This window comes from Tinamus guttatus, unplaced genomic scaffold, assembly GCF_059628265.1.
Source record: "Tinamus guttatus ecotype Peru unplaced genomic scaffold, ASM5962826v1 Tinamus_guttatus_pri_ptg000716l, whole genome shotgun sequence".
NCBI lineage: Eukaryota > Metazoa > Chordata > Aves > Tinamiformes > Tinamidae > Tinamus > Tinamus guttatus.
This window is the reverse complement of record NW_028289250.1, coordinates 346727-367724: the sequence shown is the minus strand read 5'-3', so window position 1 is coordinate 367724 and position 20998 is coordinate 346727.

The following is a 20998-nucleotide window of genomic DNA, read 5'->3' as shown; positions in this document are numbered from 1 at the left end:
ACTCTGGTCCTTCAGAATCAAACCAAAACAATGCAAAGCACTTTAATATTAATCATTTTTTCCAGCCTAAAGATATATTTTCTTCCAAAGAAAACTGATATGTTATGCTTGTTTTTCTTAAATAGCAACTAAATGCCACGATATATGTTTGTCATTTACACCACCTGTGTGATCTCTAGTACTTTGTATTTAGCATAACCATCATTCAAGTGTAGAGGAGCATAATTAGTCTATCCATTGTAAGAACAGTGCTGCCATCATTAGAAGTGCTGGAAAGGATGAGAACAGATAGGAGTATGTTGATCTGCACTATGTAATTCACTTCAAGAGAAAAAGCAGAAGAAAAGAAGAAATGAGAAGGCAAGATCAATTTAAAAAGAATAGAAAATTTAATTATCTAACCTGGAATCTGTAAACAATGCAGAAAGCTCTAAATTAAAATCCAGAACTGTTGCACTAAAAGAAATGCTCCATTTCACAGACTGCCCCAGGACTGAACTCTCGTCGAGGAGAACACAGAATAAAAACACAATGCACTCAAAAAAAAGTCACATTATTCTTTTCACTGCACTACTTTTTATTACTCCATATGACAAAACATTCCCTAATGCAACATAATATTAACAATTCAGGGCATACTTTAGTCATTTGGGCTACTACTTAGTGTTCTGCTATCCTTTCCCATATTTTTCTGCAGCATCTACAGTGCAACAAAATTAATCTGTGCCAGCAATATATCAGATCATGTCTGCATATTTCCTCCAACTTCTGGATCAGAAGAAAGCTGAAGCAGATTCTCCTAGCATTATTTTCCATATGCACAAACCAAAATTAAGTATTTCTAGCAATGGTGATTTCACCATCATTGCTAAACTTCCTGATTTACCTGCAACTTTCCTAATCCACCATTAACTAATGCCTAACCAGAATCTTCCTGTCTACGGCCTAATTCTTTCACATGTTGCTTGGTAAATGAAAACACCAACTGCTTTTCTCACAATTTTCTTACCCCTTCGTGATTTTCTGCCCAAGTGTGAGGCAGTCAACTTCTTCACATATATCTTACTGCTCAGTATTTTGTTACTTTGTTCTGAAAAAAAAAAATCCATTAACTTTAATTCTCCCACATTAAAAAAAAAAAGTTATTGAAACCTTGCTTTAATTCCTGCTAAGCAACATGTGGATTGTAATGCTATTCAGATTCAAGTCATGATTTAGTTTTCCTTGGACCTTCCATAACTCTCTTTTCCCTTAACTTACTGTCAATGGGTAACAAATTGCTCATTCAAGACAGAGAGTAAATTACCTTGGCATGCTATGTATTTCAAGTCTTCTAAATTCTTCTAAGCCTCAAAAACCCTGAAAGAATCAAACTGGAGGCATATTTATGATGAGGAGGCAGAACTAAGTGTGCAAGGTACACAGCACTACTCCTGACTGAGCAAATCTTTTAGGTCTCACTTAGACTTACAAATGTGAGGTGGTGGTTTGATTCACAGCAGATAAAATGGTAAATGGCACTGAAAGGAGAGACCCTGACACTTTGGTTTACCGATCATGGAACTCATCTGACCTCTGCAAACCCAATTCTCAGCTGGTCCAGACTCTAGGCAAGAGGAAAAAAACAATGCTGGTTGACAAAGTTAGGAACATGCACCCAGTGAAGCAAGGTAGCTTTCAGCAGCAGGTATCTCTTACATCAGCTTAACTTAATGCTAAACCGCAACTGTTGGCACAGCTCACTTAATGAGAAAGCAACCAAGTTCATGAGGGTACATATTAACGAAGTGGCTGTCAGATAAAAAAAAAAATCTATGCTTGATTAATGGCTACTGACACAATATGGTTAAGAAAGAATTCTAGGACGTAAAATGAAGGGAATAAAAACAGCCAATAATAATAAAAAAGAGTGGAAGGACAATCCAGAAGAAAAATCAACCTACAGTATTCTGTGAATAACATTAACAGGAAGGCATAAAATTAAAGATAATACACAGTGTATGTTGCTTGAAATAATCCAATCATTGCCCTTTGAGTTAACTTGTCCTGTGTGTTTTGAAATTTTCAAGAAAGTTGTGAAGACTACCAGAAAAACCAGAACTCTGTGCTTTCCATCATAACGGGTCTTTATGAATGACCATGTTACGCGCTTTCCCACTTGAATTTCTTCACACTATAGTTTCTCTACAGGAAGTTTACAAATACCCAAGACTCTCCTAAGCCAAAATCAACTTGAAACTCTCATAAGAAAAAAAAGAAATGGTACAACCCAGAATTATTTTATCAAAACCATACAGAAGATTGAGAACACATGTTTTAAACTTTTGTATCCTTTATAGTTTGTTGGTTTTTTCTTCTCCCTCCACCCGCCTTGTAGTCTCTCAAGGGCTTCTGTTGTAACAGAATATTACTTAAATCGCTCTACTTTGTGCATAGAACTCTTTTTACTGAATGGTGTTAAAATGGATAATAGCCTTAAAATATCACTGATGTTAATATAACTTAATTGAAGTGATATATGTATTAAGACTGTACTGCACATGAATTATTGCCATCCAGTATAGATGAGGGCAAAAATGCCTGAAAGGACCATCCAATAGTGAACAATAACAACAACAAAACCTAAAAAAATTCTCTGCAAATGGAGGGAGGGAGGGAATGTAGGAGAGCGAATGTGGGAGAAGGAGAAAAAAAAAAAAAGTCTTTAGTAATTTTACAAGCCAGTAAGAGCAAGTCAGCATGACAAGGTTAAGAAGCATGGACCACTGCCCCCCCCCACACACACACCTTTTTTTCCCTCTCTTTTTTTTCTTATTTTTTATTTTTACTTTTCAGAAGAACAGCATGTCTGCTTCCTAAAAATTCTTGCAAGCATGACTGCATGGTTTGTGTGTAACAGCGTAATGCTTAAGGAAAAGACTGAATTTCATGACACCTGAGATTATAAAGACATAAGGTTCTTACTAGCTTGTATTCCAGAACCCCTTGTTTTGTTTTTACAACTAGTAAAAATGTTATCCAAATCTTCAGTGTAATGCTGTTGAAACTTGCACTTCGTACAGGCTAAATATTGCTGCCTTTGTACTGCCCTGCGTAAGCCCAAGGGCAGTCCCTAGATTGCAGTCCTACCTGGGGGTGGACCACCAATCAAGAAATCATGTGTCTCACCAATAATCTCTCTCTACAGCCACTGAGGAGAAACAAACACTGTAAGGAGATGAATTATACCCTTGTTATACACCTGTGTTCACTGATTTCCTGACGTAGTCACATCACCTGTTGCATCCCTGAAGACCTGACTTGGCAGACCCAGCTGCAGCAGAGCAGGACAGCACCTGCTGGAAGTTGTGCTGAGGAAAGGATTTGCAGTAAGTACAAGCTAGTGGAAAGATGATAGCCACACGTGTGCGGGGCATGTGTCTAGCAAAAGAGTGAAATGGAGGGAAGCTATGGCTTCCACAGATGTTTATTTACACCCCTGATTATTAAACAAACAAAATTCTCAGAAACCACCCCCCTTGCCTGAAATGGAAAAGACAGGTCTTTTGGCAATCCTTGCCTATTATGTACAATATTCTCTCCTCCTCACCTGTCCCTCCCCTCCCTCCCCCCCCCCCCCAAAAAAAAAAAAAGGAATAGCAGCAATGATTTCTCTTTCAAAATACGCCCTCATTAACTAAAATTTTAAAATCAACACCTCCTTTTGGGCATAGTGACTGAGGAGATAAAATTCCCTCTTACCATCCTTGTCTCTCTCCTGTGACTGCAGACTGAGCCAAAATGAATAGCCCTATGTCTAACTTTTTAGTAGGATGACAGAGATAATAAAGTTGGCTGCCTCTCCCACCCTGCACTAAAGGAGTAGATCTTGTTAGCCTGCCCAGAGAGAGCGATATTGCAGCGCGGTGGGCACCCAGCCGGTGCTCAGCATAGCCCGCACGCATACCCGCAGCCCGGCGCTCTGCCGTCTTCACGGCTGTCTGTCCTGAGTGAATTTCCGAGGCAGCGATATGCAACGTCATTCAAAAACTCTGTTACATTTACATTTTCTGCTGCACATGGCATAACCACCACCAAGAGGAAGTGGCTGGAAAAAACAAACAAACAAACCAAAAAAACGCACAGCTTTGTTGATCTCTGAGGCTTTTTAGGAAAATCAACACAACTCCATCTACTTACAGTACTTACATTTTATAATTAAAAGTTCGGGTTAAAAATCACAGTGAGTAGTAGGATTTTTCTAGTCTTTTCTGCACCCTCGCCCCACAAACACTTAGTGGGCACATCTCATGAACATGAGACAAGGGTGGAGGAGGGAGCACAACATGCCTCACCTCTCTCCTTCAACCCCAACAAATTCCCAGAACTGCTATTTTGCAACACTCTAACTGTATCACACAAGGAAAACCATCATGCCTCTGCTTAAGGCCAGGCAAAAAAAAGCTGGTAATATAGAGCAGAGCTGTTATTCTGCATTAACTGAGGATCCCCCAAGCCAAATCAGCCCCTGGTATCCAATGAATATTATCAATTTTACTGTCACCTTGAGCACTGCAAACATTTCCCACTGCATAGACACATGCAAACATGCCAATATATCTGTCCATTCCTGTGTCCACAACTGCCTGGATTTCAGTTGATTATAATTTCTGGAAGGTAGAATAACCTTAACTCACAAGGGGTAAGGTAGGCGCAATGCAGATTGTCTGCTCATCCATAATGCAGAACTTCAGCCTAAAAAAAGACTCAGGCTTCAAGCGCTATAAATCTTGGCCAAGGTGAAGTATTTATTGAAGTAGTGCTATCCTAACAACACCAAGCCAAACTGATTTCATCAAAAGACCCCAGCTACAGCTATGGCTGCAAGCTAACGAGCAGTGCCAGATTTGCTTTTTGTTTCATATGCTGTGCTCTCCAAAATGGTCTTCACTTTTTGGGGGGACATCAAGCAAAAAACCAAAAACAAACAAACAAAAGAAAACATACATAAAGAAATCTGAACTATGCAGCAGACTTAAACAGAGCAAAATACATGCAAACAAAAACAATTCTGTAAACCAAAAAAGCTACAATTAAACAGAACAGCCATTTTGACAGCAACAGCTTTATGTGTTTAGAAGGTTAAGATATAATGATTCTCCATCTTTAATTTGGCACAGTTTTATCAATTGTGGGTACCTTAAAATTACGCAGACTAGTTTCATCTGCTCTCTGGAAAGCTGATATAGATATCCTATCATAACTAAAAAACAGTGAACAAAAGGAAAAAAATATGGGAGGATAAAAGATTCAAAGTCTAGAAGATGTAAAAGGGGACAGTATTGGTTCTATGTGTGTGAGCTTCTGTTGAGGACAATGGAAAGTTGGTGTTTAAAGAAGGTAAAAGCTCATGGCTTCACAATTAAACTTTAAAGTTGACAAAAATGAAACCTTTAGGAGCACTGCCAAAAAAAATGCTGAATACAAGTTTTTAGCTACAGCTTCTAGGATTAGAACTTTTAACAATTCAAGACAATAACAATTTAGTTTGGCTTTATTATAAGAGCGTAATACATGTGTAACCTGCAGTCAAGGAATACTGCAAAGACCTCCTGTGATATGATTAAAATGTCATGTACTTGAACACTAATAATTAACTCACTGACTAATAAATTATTCAATGCTTAACAGTATAATGAGGTCCAATCCTTGTTTGGAGACATCAGCTATTACTATGCTAACAAATACTAGTTTATCAGTGGAGTAGATCTATCTGAAGATAGGGAAGAGAATAGGTATAATTTCTATTCTCTGCTCTATGAGAAAACTCATGCACAGTCAAGCTCAATAGGAGAAATAGAACCAAAGTCTAATAATAGTACATTCAGTGTCCTATCCCATGGATCCACGTTCATAATAAAAACCTCTTTTTAAATACTATTATCACTATTATTAACATTATACTAAATGAACCAAACAATAAGAGCACTTTGAATATACTATAAATATATGCCAGTAAGTTTAGAAAAAAATTAAACTTCAGAACTATTTTTCTGTCTTTGTGGTATAGTAGAACGTAGGAACCTCCCTTATGAATGGATGACATTCAACAGAGCGAGCTGAGCCACCAGTCACTTACCTTGAAGGCGCTGCATGACATTGGCAATATCTCTAGATCTTGCCACTAGCCGGGACGAGGCCATGACCTCCTTGCAGCAAATACCCTTCAGCTGACAGAAGTTTCCCTCCAAGCCTGTGCTCTGTGCGCAATGAAGATCTTGGAGCACTTCCTTTCAGCATTCAGCCCTCCACTTCAGCACAGCATGCCCAGGAAAGTCACAGCTGCCCTCGATCCAAGGAAAACACTCACAAGGACGATGAAAAAGCACTGGCCTCCTAAACAACCTCAGCAGCCTGAAAAAGAAAGTACCAGGGCTTAGAGGAACCTTGCACCAGTTCTGTAGAGCTAAGAAATTTGAGTCTTAATAGCTATTTAAACACAAGGAGTGGTATGCTTTGCACATACTGTACACACAAGCCAGAGAGACAATTAATGCTGCAAGCTTGCTTGGCAATCAGTGGGAAAGAAATTGCAAAAACAAATCATTAAAAACAACTGGCAATGTGCCAGCCATCAATAGTTTCATGACAATATTTGTGTTTGCTGTTTTTAGAAATAACAATACTCTTACACATATAAATGTAAAAGTAACGTACTGTAATATTTCTTAAGGAAAATAATATTATCTTTGAAGGAGGAAAAATTAAATCCCTGCTAAAATACCAGAGCTGTACAATTCTCATTCTATTTCATTATGCTAAAAACAGATAGATTATTGATCAGGATAACCCCTAATTCCACTGGACTGTGTGCATGAATCTGAAATTCACGTACTATCGTATTACATAAATTTGTACTTCACTTTTATAATGCATACTAATGCTATATTTTGGGTCAATTATTATTAAGATCTCTGAAATATAACTGCTAAATGAGTTTAAAATTGCTGCAACTATACTAAAACCTACATGATGATAAATCCAGTCAAAAAAAAAAACAAAAACAAGAAATTAGATTCTGTAGATAACATTATCAAGTAGCATCTTATCTTCTGAGAAACAAATACATTTTCCATATATACACACTGGGTTCCACATTAAGAGATATTGAAGGTAAAGACACCAGTAGTTTTACTCATATTCCATGCACTGTGTAGCTCCCCAAATCTGTGTGAACATCATGAGTATAAGCAGGATTATTAGCTCTAACCCCATATAATATAACATACAATGATACACTGGGCACTGCGTGCTTCCCTCCCGAGGTCTATCAGAGGACAAAGTCCTCCAACATGTGCCTGGCAGGAATGGAGGCTGCCCTGCTTTAGGCACATTAAGCCTAAGGGAACTGCGTCAACATGTAAGCACTGTCAGAGGAAATCCCATTTAGACATTGCCCCTTCTGGCTCTTTTCAAACCCTTCTTGACCTAAGGAACTCCCCACTTTCCCTCTTACTGTTGTTTAGGTTTTGGGCTCTCTCTGCCCTGTGATTGAGGGGTGCAAGTGCTGCCCAAGGCACCAAATCTGAGATAACTTCCAACTAGCTAACCCAAGCCTTGAGGGAAGCTGTGTTGTGACAGCTCAAGGTTCAGAACAGGCTGTAAGAACCCCACACGTAAGGGGACAGGTACCGATCCCCGCTCTAGCTCACTTTACCACTGGTTGTGCAAGTGTCAACACTCAAGCCACGCAAAACACCCAGAACACTTATGCTGTGCCCTTTCCCATGTGAGTCCTCGCATTGTTCTGGGGGACTGGCAGAGCCGGCCAGGCTCGTGCACGGCAGTGACAGCATCCCCCTCCTCCTGGCAAGACACCTGGGTGCCTCTGGGCACAGGTCAGCAGGCGCCGGGGCCACCATCCCCCCTTGGGAGCAGTAAACTGGTTTCCAGGAGCTGGGGAAGATGCTGGGCTGACTTCAAGTGTCTGAGAAACTGTAATGACTGTAATGGAGATCTCTGCTTCATCTACTCGCACAGCAGGCTGAGTCACTGCACAGTAATAAATGGCAGACTGGCAATTAATAATTTACGTAGCTGATATTAAATTATATGCTGCATAATAAGAATCTGTGGTTCCAAATACAGTTCCTCATTCAAAAGCTACTTTGCAAATGGTGGGAATGATCTCATTTGAAAAAAGAAGCGAAGTTAGAGCAGACAGGAAAGATCCTCCTGTGCAAACTGCACAATCACCGCCGCAGGCAGAAACGCACCGCGCAGGACACAGGGGACAGCAGCAAAGTGGATTAAATAGTGCTTCACATGCCCTTGTCACCTATCTTCAGCCAACAACTAAAGCACAAAAGGACAAGAAACCCTACACACACCATCAGCTACTCAGTGTAACACCCAGGGATTTTTTCCTGACTTCACAAAAAGTTTATGCCTGCAACAAAAGATCGTTTCTTTCCTATTGAAGGATCATGTCTTTCAGATTTGCAAACACTAACATTTCAGTTACAATATTTTGGCAACAGGAATCCTTACACAGCACCAGGCATGCTACCATCGTACAGGATTCCTCTTTCCCAAAGTGGGAAGAGGGTCCTTGGCCATGAGCAAGCAAGGCTCCTTGATAGGGCTTTAAACTAGATTCACTGGGGGAGGAGGATATCATCAAGGATGCTGGTGATAAGGTATGGGATGTCAGGCCATTACCATCCCACCTGTGCCAGCTTAACACCAGAGCCAGTAAAGGATGCTCAGGGCCTGGAGAGGGAAGACAGCTTAAGAGGAGAGCTCCTGAAGGCCCACACAGAAGAGTTACAGCTGCCCCAGCTAGAAAGGGAGGCACATTGGGTGCCTAACTCAAATGCCTCTATGTAAACGCACGCAGCATGGGGAAAAAACAAGGGGAATTGGAGATGCGTGTGCGGTTGCAAGGCCATGATCTCATCGCAATTACTGAGACATGGTGGGACAGCTCGCATGACTGGAACATGGCCATGGATTGCTTTATGCTTTTTAGGAAGGACAGGCCAGAGGGCGATGTGGCGGAGGTGCTCTTTACATGAGAGAGCAACTGGAATGTATGGAGCTCTGCCTAGGGGAGGACAAAGCGTGAGTCAAGAGCCTGTAGATGAGGATTAAAGGGCAGGACAACAAGGCTGACACAGTAGTACTACAGGCATCCTGACCAGGAAGAAGTGTATGAGGCTTCTACAGGCAGCTACAAGAAGCCTCACGATCACAGACCCTGGTCCTTATGGGGGACTTCAACCACCCTGATGTCTGCTAGGATGACCACACAGCTAGAAAAAGACAGTCCAGAAGGTTCCTGCAGAACACTGCAGATAACTTCTTGATGGTGTAGATCAAGTTTTGATGGTAACCAACAAGCCAGCAAGGAGAGGGGTGCTGCTGAACCTGGTACTAACAAACAGAGATGGTCTAGTTGGAAATGTGAAGGTTGGGGGCAGTCTCGGCTCAGTGACCACAAAATGCTGTAGTTCAAGATCCTGCAAAGAGGAAGCTGAGCAATAAGCAGGTTTGCAAATCTGGACTTCAAGAGACTTTGATCTCTTCAAGGAGCTCCTTGGAGGAATCCCCTGGGCTAGGGTCCTGGAAGAAAGAGGGTCCAGGACAGTTAATAATATGAACTATTTGCTAATATTCAAGCACCACTTCCTCCACACTCAGGATCAGTGCATCCCTACGAGAAAGAACAAGACGGGCTTCTACGAATACATGGTCAGCAAAGGGAAGACTAGTGAAAATGTTGGTCCACTGCTGAATGGGGAGGGTGCCTTGGTGATAGAGAATACAGAGAAGGCAGAGTTACTAAATGCCTTCTCTGCTTCAGTCTTTACTGCTAAGGCTGGTCCCCATGAACTACAGAGCCTGGACGCAAGAGAGAAAATCTGCAAAGAGGAAGACTTTCCCCTGGTTGAAGAGGATTAGGTTAGATGTTATTTAGGCAAGCTAGACACCTACAAATCTCTAATCCCGATGGGATGCCTAATATCTGAGGGGAGGATTTAAAGAGGATGGGGCCAAATTCTTCTTGGTGGTGGTCAGCAACAGGACAAGAGACAATGGGTACACATTGAAATACAGAAAGCTTCATCTCCATGTGAGGAAGAACTTTACTGTGAGGGAGACAGAGCCTGGAACAGGCTGCCCAGAGAGGCTGTGGACTCTCCTTCTCTGGAGATCTTCTGAACCCACCTGGATGCCACCCTGTGCCACGTGCTCTAGGTGTCCCTGCTGGAGCAGAGGGGTTGGACTAGATGACCTCTAGAGGTTCCTTCCAACCTCTACCTTTCTTTGATTCCATGGTTCTCACAGCAGTTACAGAACAGCACTTGTATGTCGTGACTTTTTCTTTTCAACACCAGACACAGATATATTTTCAAAAGGATATGTTTTCAAAATGCACAGATTTTAAGACAAGCATATGTCTTAAATCTCATGAATCTCAGCCTAAATAAAACTGAAGGACTATGTGAGCTGTTCCCTGCTTTAGGTTCAACAAGTAATTATTCCTTATTTTTAACCAATAACTTTTTGCTCTGAATGTGCAGGGAATGAGTAAACAAGAATGAAAGGGAAAAGTATTGCTTGCAAATTAGATAATTTTTTTTTTATTTACTATTTATTTGCATGTAATTGATAAACTTGTGCTAATTCCATTTTCTTGTATCAATATCCTGATAGAGTGATTTTAAATCAAAAGAGAAAACAAACTGCTCTTCTCATATGAAAAGCACTACACCTAGCAATCTGCTATGGTTAGATGCACTTCTAAACTCTCCGGATTGTATTTTTTTTTTCTCTCTTCAAATGCCAGAAGAGTAGGCTGTCTCCTCTATGGAAGAGATTACGCTTGGGAATGCTCTGAATAATCTGATAAGCAAACAACATATTTCCCTTTTGTTGGTAAGCCTAAAATACCATTGGCAAGATAAGGTCATATTTTATTTTTTAGTACTTAAGGTTTAGAAAACATGACAAAGGAAAACAGACAGGGTTGTCACCAGAGTGCTCCAAAAAAAAAAAAAAAAAAAAAAGTAAAAGAGAGATGTCTGCTAGGAGCAGATGTACAAGATTTGGACCAAAGTCTGTAAATACACATGACTAAAATACAAATAATAATAATAAAAAAAAATCTGACTATACCTGAAGTCAGCACAAATGTCAGATTTCCACTACAACAGACTGCTACCGCATACAGCGGCTTGGGGAAGATTCCTCATGATGTGAAAGCATAAATGATCTCCAGTGGAGCCCTTCCAGTGCTCAGAGAAGAACAGCAAAGGAATAATAATGACTATACAAGATTACTTAGAGATTCAGGCTATGAAAATGTTTTAGGAATGTGCAGCTACAGAGAAATGTGCCTGTTAAGAAGGATTTCAAATGACTGTCTCAGTACCCAAGAATAGTTTAAACTTCTATAATATTGAAGTACAGTAATAATGGATACAGAAACTTCAGACAAAGAAGGGCGAACAAGGAGAAACGACGTAAAGATATTGATGAGAGTGAGAAATAGACAGGTGTCAGTCAGAGAAAGGTCAGTGTCTAATCTGTCTAGGAATCTGGGATGGCAAGAGATATTTGCAAGGACAAAAACTGGTAATGAACTTAAGAAACTACTTCAGTCAGAAGCCATCACCAAATGCTACACAGATATAAAAATATGATGGGGCAACTAAAATGACTGTAACACAAGAACTGAACAAAATCTCAGGAAAGAAAGAAATAAGGTCAATTGCTGAGCAGTATTAGCATTAATGATGAGGCAGACTTCCCTGTTTATTGCAGTAGGCCTAAAGGTCTACTTTAATCTGCAGGTTCAGTTTCTGAAACATAAAAGATCTTCCAAATGCTATGAGAAAAATAAATGCTTTTTAAAATCATGTGACTATACAACATAGCAGTAACTGTCATGTCAATCAAGAATAAAATTCTTATAATGGTAAGAAACAGAATTTTCTGGAGGTCATAGCTGCAATTTCTGCATCAAATAATCAGAGAATTATGTTGCGTTTTAGATAGTATTGAAAAAAAGCTAATCACAAAAGTAACTCTGATAAAGGAATTGTTGTAATCCAAACTATTAAAAGAATAAACAAAAGGAGATGCTCTAAAGAGATAATCCTAAAAAAGGAAGCAGTTTACAGAGTAACGGAGATCATATTTGTAAAAACAATCACCTCAGAAATAATATTTATAACAAATAGGCAGAAATGAAGGATGAGAAGAACTTTGCCATTGCGTGTGGTATGTATAGGGTTAAAGAAAGACTTGCTGAAAGTTCATCTGTGTTAGACTAAGGAAGTAATGACAACTAGCAAATAGTTCTTAGGCAGATAATTAAAAAGCAGCTAGAAAATAAGATCGAGTTGAGATTAATGTGCCTCAGTGAGTATTATGGTACTGTTTCCACTGAAGACTATTATGATGAATACAGTGACAAAGGCACAACAGAAACGGAAATAACAGTATCTATTAAAAAAAAGCCAAGTTAAAAATGAGGAATTTTATATAATTGACCTCAGGATACTGAAAACTTGTAGTTGATGAATTGAGAATCTGAACATACCTGAATAAATCTATCAAGCTGTAGGTAATGTCAACTAGAGATATTAAAATTAGGACATAGCAGGAAGAAGTGGAGTAGAATGATCCAAACTTTACACTATTTTCAGAGAAACGCCAGACACCTTGACTCTTCTTCCAAATAGACTCCAACAGAAGAGTCACATTAGCAGTTGTTATGGAGGATTAAATTGCAAATCTGTACTTATTTGCTCAAGCACCGTGCAGTACAAGTCAGTGCATAGTGGAACTTTCCCAAGGCTAATGGGATTTGCACTGCATAAGATAATGGAAAAACATAATTTTGGCTCTGAAAGGTGTTTTTGATAGTGTGGTCCGCAAATCCCAGCACCGTCACTTCTGTGCTTCCTTTTCTCTACTGTACCGATTGCTTATGAACAGAAAAGGTGAAACGAGAGACAGATTATGACCTTTGAAAAAGAACACATTGCAACAGGAATACTGAAACAAGATGTCCTCACGCTTATCCCACCCCAAACTGGCTGAATGTACACCTGGAGGTTCATAACCTGTACCGAAATCTGTTTTCTTTGCGGGGAAAAAAGAGTTTGGATCCTTTCTGAAGTGCCAGATGTTTTTGGTTCCTGTAATAATGCTTCAGTATTGCTTGGCTCTGACCAGAAGTTCTGCGTTTTTGCAGGAAGTTGTGAGTGTGCAACTGGATTAAATAATGTGGAGGATTCAATATAATCTGGATATCTGGCAATTAAATCTGTGGCATATGTGGCACACAAATTTTCTTTGCTCTATCTATAACTCTAATGCTACATTTAAACGATCTGTAGAACCCCAGTCATGCACACACCTATCTCCGCGCTTATATTTCAACGAGTGAGTGTTCTCACTTATTCTACAAATTAATGTCTTCCATTACAAATATTTTACATTCTATTTTCTGCCATGTTTTCTTTGGCATGGGCAAAATCCAGTGGTATTAAAAACCTCTGACTTTCCCCTTGAACAAAAATTGTGAAGTGTTTCGGAAGAAAATAAAAGGCAGGCTTTTTTGAGAAATATTTTGAGAAAATTTGGCAGAATATATATTGTTAGATATATTAAAAGAAAGGTAGTTCACTGTCTTTCTTATAAAAAGGTTAAATATAGTGTATAGTATAGGTTAAGTAATTCTGCCATTGAAATGCTGCAGGAATATATTATTGTTTATATGGATACTAGGAGACTGGGATCAGTAGCTCATTACATTTTACAAACACAGGATATAATCCTTGTCTTAAAGAGCTTACTATCTGCGCAGACGAAGATGGGCCAAGATTAAGATCAGAGGTCACAATATACAAGCAAATAGGACAGAGTGAGGAGGCTAGGATATAATGTGTAAGCTGTTCAATGATAGGGGAGCAATTCTGATTTTCTTATTGCGATACAGACACAGCAGCTAGGATTTCTGTAACAAGGTAAGACTAATAGCACAAGACTTTTGCAGAGCATGAGTCTGTAAGAGAATAAATACATTCAAAATAAATAAATATAAATAATAAATAAATATTTTTAAAAATAAAGAAAAATAAAGAAATAAATAAATAGAGACAGTAAACCAAAACAGAAAACACTGAAGCATCTCAGGAAAGGCTGGCTCAAAATGGGCCTAAGATAAGCAAATGAGCATTTACTACTTGTTATTTCTTCATATCCACCAAACAGGAAAGCTTAGCTCAAGCTGAATTTGTGAGCAAGAGGCCCGTGTAAGAATGGAATAGTAGAAGGCATTAGTGAAAATCATTAGTTTTCTCATAAAATCTGTGTCTTTGAGCAAGCTAAAAGTTCAGTTGCTTCAGAAGTATACAACTTTTTTATGACTTCTAAAGAAAGACAAACAAAGCTGTAAAGTTTTGTCACTAGTCACGGTAACAAAGCACAGGAAAAAAACTCCATATATGATGCATGTATTTTTCTATTAACTGTGGTCACTATCTGAGAGAAAAAAGCCACAAATAACTTCCTTTAACAAAATGTAACTGAGATGGATTCACGTGGTGTCTTTGAACTGTGAGTGCAGCAAACACGTATCTTGCAGCCTGATCTGCAGAAGTCCTCTAGAATTGCGACGCTCCCTTTGAGCTCTCCTTGGAGGTCCTCCAGGAACTCACATTTTCTTCAGTGCCTCCCGCAGCGAGATCCTCGTCGGGGCCAGGCACTCCTGCGCTCTGCCAGAAGGTGTTTAAACACTCCAGGGAGATGCTGCTCCTCCCCTGTGCACTTCTGCCCTCCCTGACTCCAGTATTCAAAGCACTACTTTTTTTGAGCAGGGTACAGAGGTTGGGTAACACTGCACAGATCTAGTGAAGCTCACAAGATGCTGATATTAACCACCTAAAGCACACAACAGTCCTTTGAGGATGTTCATATTCTAATAAACTTAAAGCAGTGCTGCATGAGGGTGCGTATTTTGATGAGATTCTTAGGGATTCTATCTTAGGTGCAGCAGCCCAAAACACTACTGACATTTACTACAATTACTTTTTTTCAAAAAAGCCATATATGACTTTGGGCTCATCTGTCCTTCATACCTATTTTATGTTCAGCAGTACAGAATTGTCATTGACATACATAATATCTGAAGGTAATATTTATTTCTATTATATTATAATATAATATTATATTATATTTATAATATTTAAATAATATAATATTTTTTAAAAATCCCTACGAATGTAAAGGACGCTGAGAGAAGTGAAAAGATTCCTACTTCTAACTTCACATCTAACAGAGTCTGCAAAGAGTATATATGACAGGATCACTACTACATGCAGCACCAGCACCATACTCATTCTGGATAGCTCCTTTTTCCAGAGGAAAGGTCCACGCATTATGGAATGTTTCGAACATCCCATGAGACACGGACTCCTACCAGAAAAGAGGGAGCAGCTCTACAAACTGCTAACGCTGCACCTCGCAAAACGCTTTGCCACGTGATTCAGCACATGAAGCCTGGTACAACACGCGGGAAAGCACTCCGATTCCCAATTAACATAACACAGCACCTTGATATTCTCTAGCCAGTGGCAATATTTCAATGTAGTCCATCAGCATTTCGCTGTTCAAGCTTGAGCTCTGCTTAAGTGTTAAAGCCCATACAGCAGAATTGTGAAAATAACCACGGGAGAACGCAGCAATCCGACAGTATTACCGCATCGCTAGCATTGCAGCCGGGAAGTGCGTGCCCGTTAAGTCTTTCAGCAGGCTCAGCGCTTGAAACGGGCTGGCAGGTGGCCAGGAGCAACACATACTGTTTCCCTACAGCCAACACCGACACAGACCTCCTCGCAGCGATGAGTGCTGGAGTTTCCCTCCGCATCAGCTAGACCATTTACATAAGTAACTGCGCATCGCTTTGAGAGCTACGGCATATTAAGAGCAGATCTGGCAGAGTCCTTGCAAGCACTTTTTCCCTGGCAGGAATACTGTTGAAAATATGGTTGTCAAAATCCCAGGCGCAACCTTGAGCTTGCATTTCCGCAGCCCTTGCGCTTGGGGAATTACCACCCGCACCGGGGAGCGTGTTGCCTCGGTGCATCTCTGTGGCCGTGCACCGGCCCTTTTCTGCACCATCATCGCCTGCAACTCGGCTAGAACCGGCTCCCTGGGGGAGCCACATCTGCCCCCGCTGCCCGCGGCACCCCCGGGCCCCGCGCCCGCAGCGCGGGGAAGCTCCGGGCCACGGCGGCCACGAGCCGGGGCCGCGCTGCGCGTCGCCCCGCGGCCGCCGCCCGCTCCCTACCTCCTCCCGCCGCGCTGCTCCGCGCTGCTCCGCGCCGCTGCGCGCGGCCCCCGGGCAGGCAGGGGAGGAGAGGGGAGAGCGGCGGCTCCGTGGTTACGGCGCACAACACGGCGCCGCCGGCCGCGCCGAGGAAGCAGGTGCGGGGGCGGCGGCAGGGGGAGGACAGGGCGCTGCGTGCGCGTGTGCGGGAGCGTGAGTGCGAGTGCGAGCGCCCTGCGCGGGCGGCGCCTCCCAGGCCGCGGCCGCCCTGTCACATCTCCCCGCCCCGGCCGCGCGGGCGGCGCGTGTGCGGCCGTTTGTGAGCGAGCGCGGCCGTTTGTGAGCGAGGCGCGGCCGTTTGTGAGCGAGACGCGGCCGTTTGTGAGCGAGGCGCGGCCGTTTGTGAGCGAGCGCGGCCGTTTGTGCCGCCGCGCGCCGCCCTTGGGGGCGTCGCGCTTGTCCCGGCGCGGCCGGGCGCGCGGCAGGGGCGAACTGGGACGCGGCGCTTACATAACCGCGGCGGGCCCCGTGCCCGGCGCTGCGCCCCCGTTATGTTCGTTTTTATTATTATTATCTTTTTTTTTTCTCCCTCCTCCCTTTATATGATGGTACTTAAGGCTGGGTTCGTGCAGGAGCTGGGCATATTGTCCTGCCCTGTATGGCTGCGGGAGCCGCGCGCCGGTACCGGGCTGACATGGAGGCGTGGGGAGGAGCGGTGCCCACATGGCGCTTAGTTTGCCTCGCCTCGGGCAGCGGCGCGGGGCCTGCAGCGCCGGAGTGCGCGGTCCTGTGCGCGGGGCGGTCGGTGCCTGCGCTGGGCAGCGGAGGGGGCGGTCGGCGCCCTCCCTGCCTGCGGCGTTGGGGACCTCAGCGATAGGGACGCGGTCACCTGTGGCGTCCATCCCATGTGGTGCACTGTCGGCACAAGAGAGTTCACACACCTGCAGCCGAGAAAATGTGCACAAATCGGGCATCCTGGGAGCTGCAGGGAGTGCTGTTGTGAAACGCTAATGCATGTGCATTTAGGTCAGCTCCAGCCATCCACAAAAATTCCCTTTTCCTGACAATGGGTGTAGTCAGGCATATTGCCCCTGAAATTTTCCTTTTTTGTTTTGTTTTGTTTTGTTTTTGTGGAGGGAGAGGGGACAGGAAGGGAACCACAAAGCCTTTCTCATCCAATGCTTTCTTATCTCTGCTGATCGTCCTGCTTCTTTGCTGTACCCGAGGCTGGTTGCACATGAAGGACGCCAGAGGAAGTAGATGCTGACGATTTTGAGTTTCCTCTTTCCACACACATCTTTTTGCTGAAGAAATTCCTCATTTTGCTGTCTCGGAAAGTATTTTATTTTAGCTTCCTAAGTTGATCTTGTCAGTGTTAATGTGAAGGAAAGCATCTTTTTCACCACAAAAGTTTAGACTTTATGTAATAATAGCAATTGAAGCAATTCAACAAATTAAAGCACTTGTTAGAATAAGCTTCTTTCACTCTCCAAATTGTAGCACTGTATGCTGCACTATACACTTAAAAAATTAAGATAAAATAACTGAGGTTTGTTCTTCAAGTCATACCAGGAAACCCACAGGAAATTTACTGATTTCTGTGTAGTTACTCTGAGTTTAACATGCTGAAAATAAAAATGGCTTCTTACTTAATTCTCTTCCTCATCATGTATTATATGAGAACATAATATCACACTCTGTTCTTCCGATTTGTTCCTATTTAAAATCTCAACTCCAGCTGTGTAGAAACCTGGAGCCAGCCTTGTAAGAAAAATCTATTCCTAACTACAGTGGTAGCCTTTGAAGGCTTTACTACACTTACTTATGCAGATTTTTTTTTCCTTTTTTTTTTTCCAGAAAAAAAAATGCCTTCTACATCCTAGTGAACCAACACTACAATTGTCATAATCTTTTTTGTTATCTTCATTTTAATTGTTAAAAATAACAAAACAAATGTGTGTACTTCTGGTACTCACTTCTGGAAGGTAATAAGATCACATTTGCTAATATATATTTGAAATTTGAGTTACCTAACTTTACATTCAAGCTCTGCCATCATTAGTTTTTGAAAAGTAAAGGTCAGAAACGTGTTCAGATATTTTTATTTATTTTAAATTAATACTGTCCTTACTCTAAACATATACTTGGCTCCACCATGCTGTTAAAAATGCTTAAAATTAAATGGCTGTACTAAATAAGGATTCTTTGCTAGATGTAAGTATTGATTAGGGTGAGAATATTACCTTCACTGTAGAGAAAAGACAAAAAAAGAAGGCCCCAGAGGCATCTACCATTTCCGAAACAAATTATTTTGTATGCAGCATACTTCAAAAAGCCTGCAGGTAAAAAGGCCTCTGCTAAGGAGATCACAGCCAAACAACTCTGATGGACAAACCCAGCTACTTGCTGCAAGATAGTACCCATGCCCTAACAAACTGAACCCCTGAGTACTCTGGGAAAGTCTTACAAACTGCAAGGAAATGCAGCTTGTGCCATGATAAATGAACCTGATAGCCTAGTGCATGGAATTGCTTGTTTCTGTGTGTTTACAGTGTTACTGAACACTGCAGCTTTTTCTGAGGTGTACAATCTTTATAGTGGAAAAATACAACCTTTAAAGACTGTAAAGGACATAAAGTATCTCCCTTAAAGGAGGTAAAATAATGTTTCTTGTTTGTTTCACTGTTTTCCCAATCTGTGCTTTGGTCCAGCTTTGGCCCGAGAAGAATGATGCAAGTGACTGAAGTTCTAAAAGGCATGATCCAAGAGAAAAGGCTGGTTAATCTAGAGGAGACGAGAGTCTTCAAAAGCCTAAAGGACTACTACAGAGGCTGGGAATCATCCCTTCTCAGGGTCTGCAGTGCATAAAACAAGAATTAAGGTCCCTGAGCATGGGATTTATATATCAGAAGAGAAAGTTTTAGGAGAAAGTAAAGCTTTTGGCCATGTAACTGAAGAAGGAAGTGAAACCTCCAGTTAAAATCCAGTGATTTTAAAGACGAGATTAGGTAATCATCTTCTTGGAAGGGATTTTCAGTTTTTGGATAACTTTTTTGGAGATTAAGACATGTCTTTAGGTCTCTTGGTCTCTTCCAAGTCTTCTTACTGTGATCTGTGAATGTTAGGGCTGGTTTAAGCAATAGAACCAACCCCTCTTTCTGCAGTTTTTGCAGCAAGCATTATTTGCCACTTCCTTCCTGTCCTAAACTGCTAAATGGTATCAATGTGCAACATCAAAAAAAATTGCCACACATCTCCTGAGAGATGTGTGCATGGCCATGTATTCCTCTTATGCACCACATAAAGAACTTTGAATTTTTTTCTGCATAAAGGTTTTATATAGTATATATTTTATATTTGACTGTAACAGAACTTGGATGAACAAGCTTTGATAACAAAGTGTTTAAAGGAGGATTAAACTAGAAGCCAGAAAATACATCTCCTCTGATTTGAGTTACACTGAATTACATGAGGTGTAACAAAAGAAACTTTATTTGTGTTGTACTGAAACAAATCAAAATGACGGGGCGATTACATAAAAGAAAACCAGGAGCAGACATAGAGAAAACAAATCATCTGCTAACACTACTATATGATTATTATGGTACACAATATGTTCTTGTAAGTGAAGTCATCAGACCTGTAACAGCCGAGAGATTCCTAATTAGGATATAAAACCCTGTGAACGTACAGAATGAGCTCAGTCTAGCATATGGCAAGAGCTGAGCTAAAACTAGTGGCATTTGCTTCTGGTGTCAGTCACCTCACTATTCTCATGAAACTCATAATAACTGTTTGAAATTTACTGTTGTGTCTTTTCTTCTTGTTTATCCTTCATACATTCCACTAAATTGGAAAATATTTTTAAAAGCTCAAAATACTAAACACAAATGAAAATCAGGCACCCCAGTACAGTTTAAAACAAAATGAAATGTTGTTACTTAAAGGTCATAAGCAAGGAGAAGTACCTAAACCTATCTAAAAAACATGTATGTTCTGTGGGGAGCTGCCGAATACAGTGGCCCCCTAGAGGGGAGGCTGCTACAGCTCCACATTCCCCACTCCGGCCAGGAGCAAGGCTGAACGTTTGTGAACAGGATGTCCCAGTAGATATACACATTCACAGCACGCATGTGCCTATAAACGCTGCTGGCCACACAGATAACATGGAAAACTCAGCAGTCACACGGAAACAACCACCACAAATGGCCAGATCTTTTACCCTTTCTGGCTGATCAAGATGAAAGTCTGTTAGTGGAGAATACATGCATACGTATGTGTGTGCGTGTGCACATATATAAAATACAAATCCCTCCAGTAGCTAGCCCAAATCTTACAGTAATACTTGATCTTCCCAGTAGCTGCTGCCTCGAGCTGCTGCTGCTCCCCAGTCTCCCTGGTCCCTGGCACTGGGCCTGTGAGCCCTTGCAGCCTGCAGTCCCGTGCTGGTCGCTGATATTCGGACCTGCTTGCACACACCTGCACATGCACAGACACACACAGTGTGGCTCCACCAGGAAGTGGTCTTTGACACTCACTTAACCTAGTAGCTGGTCCTTTGCCCCTTTGCTCTTGCAGTTGTCATACACACACACAAACCTGCAAAAGGGTCTCTCCAGTGGATGTAAGCCTTGCTAATAGCTAACTACCATCTCCTTGTCTCCCTAGTAGCAG